The sequence below is a fragment of the Ptiloglossa arizonensis genome, unplaced genomic scaffold, assembly GCF_051014685.1.
Source record: "Ptiloglossa arizonensis isolate GNS036 unplaced genomic scaffold, iyPtiAriz1_principal scaffold0077, whole genome shotgun sequence".
Taxonomy (NCBI): domain Eukaryota; kingdom Metazoa; phylum Arthropoda; class Insecta; order Hymenoptera; family Colletidae; genus Ptiloglossa; species Ptiloglossa arizonensis.
The window spans coordinates 903,589-920,001 of NW_027478447.1; positions in this window are offsets into that span (position 1 = coordinate 903,589).

Below are 16,413 nucleotides of genomic sequence, written 5' to 3' on the forward strand. Positions count from 1 at the left end.
TTATACGTTAAACGTTGTACGTTATACGTTATACGTCATACGTTATACGTTATACGTTATACGTTATACGTTCTACGTTATACGTTATACGTTATACGTTATACGTTATACGTTATACGTTATACGTTATACGTTATACGTTATACGTTATACGTTATATCTTATACGTTATACGTTATGCGTTATAGGATATACGTTATACGTTATACGTTGTACGTTATACGTTATACGTTGTACGTTAAACGTTCTACGTTATACGTTATACGTTAAACGTTGTACGTTATACGTTATACGTTATACGTTATACGTTATACGTTATACGTTATACGTTATACGTTATACGTTATACGTTATACGTTATACGTTATACGTTATAGGATATACGTAATACGTTATACGTTGTACGTTATACGTTATACGTAATACGTTATACGTTATACGTTATACGTTATACGTTATACGTTATACGTTATACGTTATACGTTATACGTTACACGTTATACGTTATACGTTATACGTTATACGTTATACGTTATACGTTATACGTTATACGTTATACGTTATACGTTATACGTTATACGTTACACGTTATACGTTATGCGTTATAGGATATACGTTATACGTTATACGTTGTACGTTATACGTTATACGTTGTACGTTATACGTTCTACGTTATACGTTATAAGTTAAACGTTGTACGTTATACGTTATACGTTATACGTTATACGTTATACGTTATACGTTATACGTTATACGTTATACGTTATACGTTATACGTTATACGTTATACGTTATACGTTATACGTTATACGTTATACGTTATACGTTATACGTTATACGTTATACGTTATACGTTATACGTTATACGTTATACGTTATACGTTATACGTTATACGTTATACGTTATACGTTATACGTTATACGTTATACGTTATACGTTATACGTTATACGTTATACGTTATACCTTATACGTTATACGTTATGCGTTATAGGATATACGTTATACGTTATACGTTGTACGTTATACGTTATACGTTGTACGTTATACGTTCTACGTTCTACGTTATACGTTAAACGTTGTACGTTATACGTTATACGTCATACGTTATACGTTATACGTTATACGTTATACGTTCTACGTTACACGTTATACGTTATGCGTTATACGTTATACGTTATACGTTATACGTTATACGTTATACGTTATACGTTATACGTTATACGTTATACGTTATACGTTATACGTTATACGTTATACGTTATACGTTATACGTTATACGACATACGTTGTACGTTATACGTTGTACGTTATACGTTATACGTTATACGTTATACGTTATACGTTATACGTTATACGTTATACGTTATACGTTATACGTTATACGTTACACGTTATACGTTTGACGTTATACGTTATACGTTATACGTTATACGTTATACGTTATGCGTTATAGAATATACGTTATACGTTATACGTTGTACGTTATACGTTATACGTTCTACGTTATACGTTATACGTTAAACGTTGTACGTTATACGTTATACGTTATACGTTATACGTTATACGTTATACGTTATACGTTACACGTTATACGTTATACGTTATACGTTATACGTTATACGTTAGACGTTGTACGTTATACGTTATACGTTATACGTTATACGTTATACGTTACACGTTATACGTTATACGTTATACGTTATACGTTATACGTTATACGTTATACGTTATACGTTATACGTTATACGTTATACGTTATACGTTATACCTTATACGTAATACGTTATGCGTTGAAGGATATACGTTATACGTTATACGTTGTACGTTATACGTTATACGTTATACGTTATACGTTATACGTTATACGTTATACGATATACGTAATATGTAATACGTCATACGTCTTACGTTAATCGTTATACGTTATACGTTATACGCTATACGTTATACGTTATACGTTATACGTTATACGTTATACGTTATACGTTATGCGTTATACGTTATACGTTATACGTTATACGTTATACGTTATACGTTGTACGTTATACGTTATACGTTATACGTTAATCGTTATACGTTGTACGTTATACGTTATACGTTATACGTTATACGCTATACGTTATACGTTATACGTTATACGTTATACGTTATACGTTATACGTTATACGTTATACGTTATACGTTATACGTTATACGTTGTACGTTATACGTTATACGTTATACGTTATACGTTAGACGTTGTACGTTATACGTTATACGTTATACGTTATACGCTATACGTTATACGTTATACGTTATACGTTATACGTTATACGTTATACGTTATACGTTATACGTTATACGTTATACGCTATACGTTATACGTTATACGTTATACGTTATACGTTATACGTTATACGTTATACGTTATACGTTATACGTTATACGTTATACGTTATACGTTATACGTTATACGTTATGCGTTATAGGATATACGTTATACGTTATACGTTGTACGTTATACGTTATACGTTATACGTTATACGTTATACGTTCTACGTTATACGTTATACGTTAAACGTTGTACGTTATACGTTATACGTTATACGTTATACGTTATAAGTAATACGTTATACGTTATACGTTATGCGTTATACGTTATACGTTATACGTTATACGTTATACGTTATACGTTATACGTTATACGTTATACGTTATACGTTATACGTTATACGTTATACGTTATACGTTATACGTTATACGTTATACGTTATACGTTATACGTTATACGTTATACGTTATACGTTATACGTTATACCTTATACGTTATACGTTATGCGTTATAGGATAAACGTTATACGTTATACGTTGTACGTTATACGTTATACGTTGTACGTTATACGTTCTACGTTATACGTTATACGTTAAACGTTGTACGTTATACGTTATACGTCATACGTTATACGTTATACGTTATACGTTATACGTTCTACGTTATACGTTATACGTTATACGTTACACGTTATACGTTATACGTTATACATTATACGTTATACGTTATACGTTATACGTTATACGTTATACGTTATACGTTATACGACATACGTTATACGTTATACGTTATACGTTATACGTTATACGTTATACGTTATACGTTATTCGTTATACGTTATACGTTATACGTTATACGTTATACGTTATACGTTACACGTTATACGTTATACGTTATACGTTATACGTTATACGTTATACGTTATACGTTATGCGTTATAGGATATACGTTATACGTTATACGTTGTACGTTATACGTTATACGTTCTACGTTATACGTTATACGTTAAACGTTGTACGTTATACGTTATACGTTATACGTTATACGTTATACGTTATACGTTATACGTTACACGTTATACGTTATACGTTATACGTTATACGTTATACGTTATACGTTAGACGTTGTACGTTATACGTTATACGTTATACGTTATACGCTATACGTTATACGTTATACGTTATACGTTATACGTTATACGTTATACGTTATACGTTATACGTTATACGTTATACGTTATACGTTATACGTTATACGTTATACGTTATACGTTATGCGTTATAGGATATACGTTATACGTTATACGTTGTACGTTATACGTTATACGTTGTACGTTATACGTTCTACGTTATACGTTATACGTTAAACGTTGTACGTTATACGTTATACGTCATACGTTATACGTTATACGTTACACGTTATACGTTCTACGTTATACGTTATACGTTATACGTTATACGTTATACGTTATACGTTATACGTTATACGTTATACGTTATACGTTATACGTTATACGTTATATCTTATACGTTATACGTTATGCGTTATAGGATATACGTTATACGTTATACGTTGTACGTTATACGTTATACGTTGTACGTTAAACGTTCTACGTTATACGTTATACGTTAAACGTTGTACGTTATACGTTATACGTTATACGTTATACGTTATACGTTATACGTTATACGTTATACGTTATACGTTATACGTTATACGTTATACGTTATACGTTATAGGATATACGTAATACGTTATACGTTGTACGTTATACGTTATACGTAATACGTTATACGTTATACGTTATACGTTATACGTTATACGTTATACGTTATACGTTATACGTTATACGTTATACGTTATACGTTATACGTTATACGTTATACGTTATACGTTATACGTTATACGTTATGCGTTATAGGATATACGTTATACGTTATACGTTGTACGTTATACGTTATACGTTGTACGTTATACGTTCTACGTTATACGTTATACGTTAAACGTTGTACGTTATACGTTATACGTCATACGTTATACGTTATACGTTATACGTTATACGTTCTACGTTATACGTTATACGTTATACGTTATACGTTATACGTTATACGTTATACGTTATATCTTATACGTTATACGTTATGCGTTATAGGATATACGTTATACGTTATACGTTGTACGTTATACGTTATACGTTGTACGTTAAACGTTCTACGTTATACGTTATACGTTAAACGTTGTACGTTATACGTTATACGTTATACGTTATACGTTATACGTTATACGTTATACGTTATACGTTATACGTTATACGTTATACGTTATACGTTATACGTTATAGGATATACGTAATACGTTATACGTTGTACGTTATACGTTATACGTAATACGTTATACGTTATACGTTATACGTTATACGTTATACGTTATACGTTATACGTTATACGTTATACGTTACACGTTATACGTTATACGTTATACGTTATACGTTATACGTTATACGTTATACGTTATACGTTATACGTTATACGTTATACGTTATACGTTACACGTTATACGTTATGCGTTATAGGATATACGTTATACGTTATACGTTGTACGTTATACGTTATACGTTGTACGTTATACGTTCTACGTTATACGTTATAAGTTAAACGTTGTACGTTATACGTTATACGTTATACGTTATACGTTATACGTTATACGTTATACGTTATACGTTATACGTTATACGTTATACGTTATACGTTATACGTTATACGTTATACGTTATACGTTATACGTTATACGTTATACGTTATACGTTATACGTTATACGTTATACGTTATACGTTATACGTTATACGTTATACGTTATACGTTATACGTTATACGTTATACGTTATACGTTATACGTTATACGTTATACGTTATACGTTATACGTTATACGTTATACGTTATACCTTATACGTTATACGTTATGCGTTATAGGATATACGTTATACGTTATACGTTGTACGTTATACGTTATACGTTGTACGTTATACGTTCTACGTTCTACGTTATACGTTAAACGTTGTACGTTATACGTTATACGTCATACGTTATACGTTATACGTTATACGTTATACGTTCTACGTTACTCGTTATACGTTATGCGTTATACGTTATACGTTATACGTTATACGTTATACGTTATACGTTATACGTTATACGTTATACGTTATACGTTATACGTTATACGTTATACGTTATACGTTATACGTTATACGACATACGTTGTACGTTATACGTTATACGTTATACGTTATACGTTATACGTTATACGTTATACGTTATACGTTATACGTTATACGTTATACGTTATACGTTATACGTTACACGTTATACGTTTGACGTTATACGTTATACGTTATACGTTATACGTTATACGTTATGCGTTATAGAATATACGTTATACGTTATACGTTGTACGTTATACGTTATACGTTCTACGTTATACGTTATACGTTAAACGTTGTACGTTATACGTTATACGTTATACGTTATACGTTATACGTTATACGTTATACGTTACACGTTATACGTTATACGTTATACGTTATACGTTATACGTTAGACGTTGTACGTTATACGTTATACGTTATACGTTATACGTTATACGTTACACGTTATACGTTATACGTTATACGTTATACGTTATACGTTATACGTTATACGTTATACGTTATACGTTATACGTTATACGTTATACGTTATACGTTATACCTTATACGTAATACGTTATGCGTTAAAGGATATACGTTATACGTTATACGTTGTACGTTATACGTTATACGTTATACGTTATACGTTATACGTTATACGTTATACGATATACGTAATATGTAATACGTCATACGTTTTACGTTAATCGTTATACGTTATACGTTATACGCTATACGTTATACGTTATACGTTATACGTTATACGTTATACGTTATACGTTATGCGTTATACGTTATACGTTATACGTTATACGTTATACGTTATACGTTGTACGTTATACGTTATACGTTATACGTTAATCGTTATACGTTGTACGTTATACGTTATACGTTATACGTTATACGCTATACGTTATACGTTATACGTTATACGTTATACGTTATACGTTATACGTTATACGTTATACGTTATACGTTATACGTTATACGTTGTACGTTATACGTTATACGTTATACGTTATACGTTAGACGTTGTACGTTATACGTTATACGTTATACGTTATACGCTATACGTTATACGTTATACGTTATACGTTATACGTTATACGTTATACGTTATACGTTATACGTTATACGTTATACGCTATACGTTATACGTTATACGTTATACGTTATACGTTATACGTTATACGTTATACGTTATACGTTATACGTTATACGTTATACGTTATACGTTATACGTTATACGTTATACGTTATACGTTATACGTTATGCGTTATAGGATATACGTTATACGTTATACGTTGTACGTTATACGTTATACGTTATACGTTATACGTTATACGTTCTACGTTATACGTTATACGTTAAACGTTGTACGTTATACGTTATACGTTATACGTTATACGTTATAAGTAATACGTTATACGTTATACGTTATGCGTTATACGTTATACGTTATACGTTATACGTTATACGTTATACGTTATACGTTATACGTTATACGTTATACGTTATACGTTATACGTTATACGTTATACGTTATACGTTATACGTTATACGTTATACGTTATACGTTATACGTTATACGTTATACGTTATACGTTATACGTTATACCTTATACGTTATACGTTATGCGTTATAGGATAAACGTTATACGTTATACGTTGTACGTTATACGTTATACGTTGTACGTTATACGTTCTACGTTATACGTTATACGTTAAACGTTGTACGTTATACGTTATACGTCATACGTTATACGTTATACGTTATACGTTATACGTTCTACGTTATACGTTATACGTTATACGTTACACGTTATACGTTATACGTTATACATTATACGTTATACGTTATACGTTATACGTTATACGTTATACGTTATACGTTATACGACATACGTTATACGTTATACGTTATACGTTATACGTTATACGTTATACGTTATACGTTATTCGTTATACGTTATACGTTATACGTTATACGTTATACGTTATACGTTACACGTTATACGTTATACGTTATACGTTATACGTTATACGTTATACGTTATACGTTATGCGTTATAGGATATACGTTATACGTTATACGTTGTACGTTATACGTTATACGTTCTACGTTATACGTTATACGTTAAACGTTGTACGTTATACGTTATACGTTATACGTTATACGTTATACGTTATACGTTATACGTTACACGTTATACGTTATACGTTATACGTTATACGTTATACGTTATACGTTAGACGTTGTACGTTATACGTTATACGTTATACGTTATACGCTATACGTTATACGTTATACGTTATACGTTATACGTTATACGTTATACGTTATACGTTATACGTTATACGTTATACGTTATACGTTATACGTTATACGTTATACGTTATACGTTATACGTTATACCTTATACGTTATACGTTATGCGTTATAGGATATACGTTACACGTTATACGTTGTACGTTATACGTTATACGTTATACGTTATACGTTATACGTTATACGATATACGTAATATGTAATACGTCATACGTTTTACGTTAATCGTTATACGTTATACGTTATACGCTATACGTTATACGTTATACGTTATACGTTATACGTTATACGTTATACGTTATGCGTTATACGTTATACGTTATACGTTATACGTTATACGTTATACGTTGTACGTTATACGTTATACGTTATACGTTATACGTTAGACGTTGTACGTTATACGTTATACGTTATACGTTATACGCTATACGTTATACGTTATACGTTATACGTTATACGTTATACGTTATACGTTATACGTTATACGTTATACGTTATACGTTATACGTTATACGTTATACGTTATACGTTACACGTTATACGTTATACGTTATGCGTTATACGTTATACGTTATACGTTATACGTTATACGTTATACGTTATACGTTATACGTTATGCGTTATAGGATATACGTTATACGTTATACGTTGTACGTTATACGTTATACGTTATATGTTATACGTCATGCGATATATGTTATACGTTATTCGTTATACGGTATACGTTAAACGTTGTACGTTATACGTTATACGTTATACGTTATACGTTATACGTTATACGTTGTACGGTATACGTTATACGTTATACGTTATACGCTATACGTTATACGTTAAACGTTGTACGTTATACGTTATACGTCATACGTTATACGTTATACGTTATACGTTATACGTTCTACGTTATACGTTGTACGTTGAACGTTGTACGTTATACGTTATACGTTATACGTTATACGTTATACGTTATACGTTATGCGTTATAGAATATACGTTATTCGTTATACGTTGTACGTTATACGTTATACGTTCTACGTTATACGTTATACGTTAAACGTTGTACGTTATACGTTATACGTTATACGTTATACGTTATACGTTATACGTTATACGTTACACGTTATACGTTATACGTTATACGTTATACGTTATACGTTAGACGTTGTACGTTATACGTTATACGTTATACGTTATACGTTATACGTTACACGTTATACGTTATACGTTATACGTTATACGTCATACGTTATACGTTATACGTTATACGTTATACGTTATACGTTATACGTTATACGTTATACCTTATACGTGATACGTTATGCGTTATAGGATATACGTTATACGTTATACGTTGTACGTTATACGTTATACGTTATACGTTATACGTTATACGTTATACGTTATACGTTATACGATATACGTAATATGTAATACGTCATACGTTTTACGTTAATCGTTATACGTTATACGTTATACGCTATACGTTATACGTTATACGTTATACGTTATACGTTATACGTTATACGTTATGCGTTATACGTTATACGTTATACGTTATACGTTATACGTTATACGTTGTACGTTATACGTTATACGTTATACGTTAATCGTTATACGTTGTACGTTATACGTTATACGTTATACGTTATACGCTATACGTTATACGTTATACGTTATACGTTATACGTTATACGTTATACGTTATACGTTATACGTTATACGTTATACGTTGTACGTTATACGTTATACGTTATACGTTATACGTTAGACGTTGTACGTTATACGTTATACGTTATACGTTATACGCTATACGTTATACGTTATACGTTATACGTTATACGTTATACGTTATACGTTATACGTTATACGTTATACGTTATACGCTATACGTTATACGTTATACGTTATACGTTATACGTTATACGTTATACGTTATACGTTATACGTTATACGTTATACGTTATACGTTATACGTTATACGTTATACGTTATACGTTATGCGTTATAGGATATACGTTATACGTTATACGTTGTACGTTATACGTTATACGTTATACGTTATACGTTATACGTTCTACGTTATACGTTATACGTTAAACGTTGTACGTTATACGTTATACGTTATACGTTATACGTTATAAGTAATACGTTATACGTTATACGTTATGCGTTATACGTTATACGTTATACGTTATACGTTATACGTTATACGTTATACGTTATACGTTATACGTTATACGTTATACGTTATACGTTATACGTTATACGTTATACGTTATACGTTATACGTTATACGTTATACGTTATACGTTATACGTTATACGTTATACGTTATACGTTATACGTTATACCTTATACGTTATACGTTATGCGTTATAGGATAAACGTTATACGTTATACGTTGTACGTTATACGTTATACGTTGTACGTTATACGTTCTACGTTATACGTTATACGTTAAACGTTGTACGTTATACGTTATACGTCATACGTTATACGTTATACGTTATACGTTATACGTTCTACGTTATACGTTATACGTTATACGTTATACGTTATACGTTATACGTTATACATTATACGTTATACGTTATACGTTATACGTTATACGTTATACGTTATACGTTATACGACATACGTTATACGTTATACGTTATACGTTATACGTTATACGTTATAAGTTATACGTTATTCGTTATACGTTATACGTTATACGTTATACGTTATACGTTATACGTTACACGTTATACGTTATACGTTATACGTTATACGTTATACGTTATACGTTATACGTTATACGTTATGCGTTATAGGATATACGTTATACGTTATACGTTGTACGTTATACGTTATACGTTCTACGTTATACGTTATACGTTAAACGTTGTACGTTATACGTTATACGTTATACGTTATACGTTATACGTTATACGTTATACGTTACACGTTATACGTTATACGTTATACGTTATACGTTATACGTTATACGTTAGACGTTGTACGTTATACGTTATACGTTATACGTTATACGCTATACGTTATACGTTATACGTTATACGTTATACGTTATACGTTATACGTTATACGTTATACGTTATACGTTATACGTTATACGTTATACGTTATACGTTATACGTTATACCTTATACGTTATACGTTATGCGTTATAGGATATACGTTATACGTTATACGTTGTACGTTATACGTTATACGTTATACGTTATACGTTATACGTTATACGATATACGTAATATGTAATACGTCATACGTTTTACGTTAATCGTTATACGTTATACGTTATACGCTATACGTTATACGTTATACGTTATACGTTATACGTTATACGTTATACGTTATGCGTTATACGTTATACGTTATACGTTATACGTTATACGTTATACGTTGTACGTTATACGTTATACGTTATACGTTATACGTTAGACGTTGTACGTTATACGTTATACGTTATACGTTATACGCTATACGTTATACGTTATACGTTATACGTTATACGTTATACGTTATACGTTATACGTTATACGTTATACGTTATACGTTATACGTTATACGTTATACGTTATACGTTACACGTTATACGTTATACGTTATGCGTTATACGTTATACGTTATACGTTATACGTTATACGTTATACGTTATACGTTATACGTTATGCGTTATAGGATATACGTTATACGTTATACGTTGTACGTTATACGTTATACGTTATATGTTATACGTCATGCGATATACGTTATACGTTATTCGTTATACGGTATACGTTAAACGTTGTACGTTATACGTTATACGTTATACGTTATACGTTATACGTTGTACGGTATACGTTATACGTTATACGTTATACGCTATACGTTATACGTTAAACGTTGTACGTTATACGTTATACGTCATACGTTATACGTTATACGTTATACGTTATACGTTGTACGTTATACGTTATACGTTATACGTTATACGTTATACGTTATACGTTATACGTTATACGTTACACGTTATACGTTATGCGTTATAGGATATACGTTATACGTTATACGTTGTACGTTATACGTTATACGTTGTACGTTATACGTTCTACGTTATACGTTATAAGTTAAACGTTGTACGTTATACGTTATACGTTATACGTTATACGTTATACGTTATACGTTATACGTTATACGTTATACGTTATACGTTATACGTTATACGTTATACGTTATACGTTATACGTTATACGTTATACGTTATACGTTATACGTTATACGTTATACGTTATACGTTATACGTTATACGTTATACGTTATACGTTATACGTTATACGTTATACGTTATACGTTATACGTTATACGTTATACGTTATACGTTATACGTTATACGTTATACGTTATACGTTATACGTTATACCTTATACGTTATACGTTATGCGTTATAGGATATACGTTATACGTTATACGTTGTACGTTATACGTTATACGTTGTACGTTATACGTTCTACGTTCTACGTTATACGTTAAACGTTGTACGTTATACGTTATACGTCATACGTTATACGTTATACGTTATACGTTATACGTTCTACGTTACACGTTATACGTTATGCGTTATACGTTATACGTTATACGTTATACGTTATACGTTATACGTTATACGTTATACGTTATACGTTATACGTTATACGTTATACGTTCTACGTTCTACGTTATACGTTAAACGTTGTACGTTATACGTTATACGTCATACGTTATACGTTATACGTTATACGTTATACGTTCTACGTTATACGTTATACGTTAAACGTTGTACGTTATACGTTATACGTTATACGTTATACGTTTTACGTTATACGTTATGCGTTATACGTTATACGTTATACGTTATATGTTATACGTTATACGTTATACGTTATGCGTTATACGTTATACGATATACGTAATATGTAATACGTCATACGTTTTACGTTAATCGTTATACGTTATACGTTATACGCTATACGTTATACGTTATACGTTATACGTTATACGTTATACGTTATACGTTATACGTTCTACGTTATACGTTATACGTTAAACGTTGTACGTTATACGTTATACGTTATACGTTATACGTTATACGTTATACGTTATACGTTATACGTTATACCTTATACGTTATACGTTATGCGTTATAGGATATACGTTATACGTTATACGTTGTACGTTATACGTTATACGTTTTACGTTATACGTTATACGTTATACGTTATACGTTGTACGTTATACGTTATACGTTATACGTTATACGTTAGACGTTGTACGTTATACGTTATACGTTATACGTTATACGCTATACGTTATACGTTATACGTTATACGTTATACGTTATACGTTATACGTTATACGTTATACGTTATACGTTATACGTTATACGTTATACGTTACACGTTACACGTTATACGTTATACGTTATACGTTATACGTTATACGTTATACGTTATACGTTATACGTTATACGTTATACGTTATACGTTGTACGTTATACGTTATACGTTATGCGTTATAGGATATACGTTATACGTTATACGTTGTACGTTATACGTTATACGTTATATGTTATACGTCATGCGATATACGTTATACGTTATTCGTTACACGGTATACGTTAAACGTTGTACGTTATACGTTATACGTTATACGTTATACGTTATACGTTGTACGGTATACGTTATACGTTATACGTTATACGCCATACGTTATACGTTAAACGTTGTACGTTATACGTTATACGTCATACGTTATACGTTATACGTTATACGTTATACGTTATACGTTCTACGTTATACGTTATACGTTAAACGTTGTACGTTATACGTTATACGTTATACGTTATAAGTTAAACGTTGTACGTTATACGTTATACGTTATACGATATACCTTATACGTTATACGTTATACGTTATACGTTATACATTATACGTTGTACGTTGAACGTTGTACGTTATACGTTATACGTTATACGTTATACGTTATACGTTATACGTTATACGTTATACGTTATACGTTATACGTTATACGTTATACGTTATACGTTATACGTTATACGACATACGTTATACGTTATACGTTATACGTTATACGTTACACGTTATACGTTATACGTTATACGTTATACGTTATACGTTATACGTTATACGTTATGCGTTATAGGATATACGTTATACGCTATACGTTGTACGTTATACGTTATACGTTGTACGTTATACGTTCTACGTTATACGTTATACGTTAAACGTTGTACGTTATACGTTATACGTCATACGTTATACGTTATACGTTATACGTTATACGTTATACGTTCTACGTTATACGTTATACGTTAAACGTTGTACGTTATACGTTATACGTTATACGTTATACGTTATACGTTATACGTTATACGTTATACGTTATACGTTATACCTTATACGTTATACGTTATACGTTATACGTTATACATTATACGTTGTACGTTGAACGTTGTACGTTATACGTTATACGTTATACGTCATACGTTATACGTTATACGTTATACGTTATACGTTATACGTTATACGTTATACGTTATACGTTATACGTTATACGTTATACGTTATAAGTTATACGTTATACGTTATACGTTATACGTTATACGTTCTACGTTATACGTTATACGTTAAACGTTGTACGTTATACGTTATACGTCATACGTTATACGTTATACGTTATACGTTATACGTTCTACGTTATACGTTATACGTTAAACGTTGTACGTTATACGTTATACGTTATACGTTATACGTTATACGTTATACGTTATACGTTATACGTTATACGTTATACGTTATACCTTATACGTTATACGTTATGCGTTATAGGATATACGTTATACGTTATACGTTGTACGTTATACGTTATACGTTATACGTTATACGTTATACGTTATACGATATACGTAATATGTAATACGTCATACGTTTTACGTTAATCGTTATACGTTATACGTTATACGCTATACGTTATACGTTATACGTTATACGTTATACGTTATACGTTATACGTTATGCGTTATACGTTATACGTTATACGTTATACGTTATACGTTATACGTTATACGTTATATGTTATACGTTATACGTTATACGTTATACGTTATACGTTATACATTATACGTTATACGTTATACGTTATACGTTATACGTTATACGTTATACGTTATACGACATACGTTATACGTTATACGTTATACGTTATACGTTATACGTTATACGTTATACGTTATACGTTATACGTTATACGTTATACGTTATACGTTATACGTTACACGTTATACGTTATACGTTATACGTTATACGTTATACGTTATACGTTATACGTTATACGTTATGCGTTATAGAATATACGTTATACGTTATACGTTGTACGTTATACGTTATACGTTCTACGTTATACGTTATACGTTAAACGTTGTACGTTATACGTTATACGTTATACGTTATACGTTATACGTTATACGTTATACGTTACACGTTATACGTTATACGTTATACGTTATACGTTATACGTTATACGTTAGACGTTGTACGTTATACGTTATACGTTATACGTTATACGCTATACGTTATACGTTATACGTTATACGTTATACGTTATACGTTATACGTTATACGTTATACGTTATACGTTATACGTTATACGTTATACGTTATACGTTATACGTTATACGTTATACGTTATACGTTATACGTTATACGTTATACGTTATACGTTATACGTTATACGTTATACGTTATACGTTATACGTTATACGTTATACGTTATACGTTATACGTTATACCTTATACGTTATACGTTATGCGTTATAGGATAAACGTTATACGTTATACGTTGTACGTTATACGTTATACGTTGTACGTTATACGTTCTACGTTATACGTTATACGTTAAACGTTGTACGTTATACGTTATACGTCATACGTTATACGTTATACGTTATACGTTATACGTTCTACGTTATACGTTATACGTTATACGTTATACGTTATACGTTATACGTTATACATTATACGTTATACGTTATACGTTATACGTTATACGTTATACGTTATACGTTATACGACATACGTTATACGTTATACGTTATACGTTATACGTTATACGTTATAAGTTATACGTTATTCGTTATACGTTATACGTTATACGTTATACGTTATACGTTATACGTTACACGTTATACGTTATACGTTATACGTTATACGTTATACGTTATACGTTATACGTTATACGTTATGCGTTATAGGATATACGTTATACGTTATACGTTGTACGTTATACGTTATACGTTCTACGTTATACGTTATACGTTAAACGTTGTACGTTATACGTTATACGTTATACGTTATACGTTATACGTTATACGTTATACGTTACACGTTATACGTTATACGTTATACGTTATACGTTATACGTTATACGTTAGACGTTGTACGTTATACGTTATACGTTATACGTTATACGCTATACGTTATACGTTATACGTTATACGTTATACGTTATACGTTATACGTTATACGTTATACGTTATACGTTATACGTTATA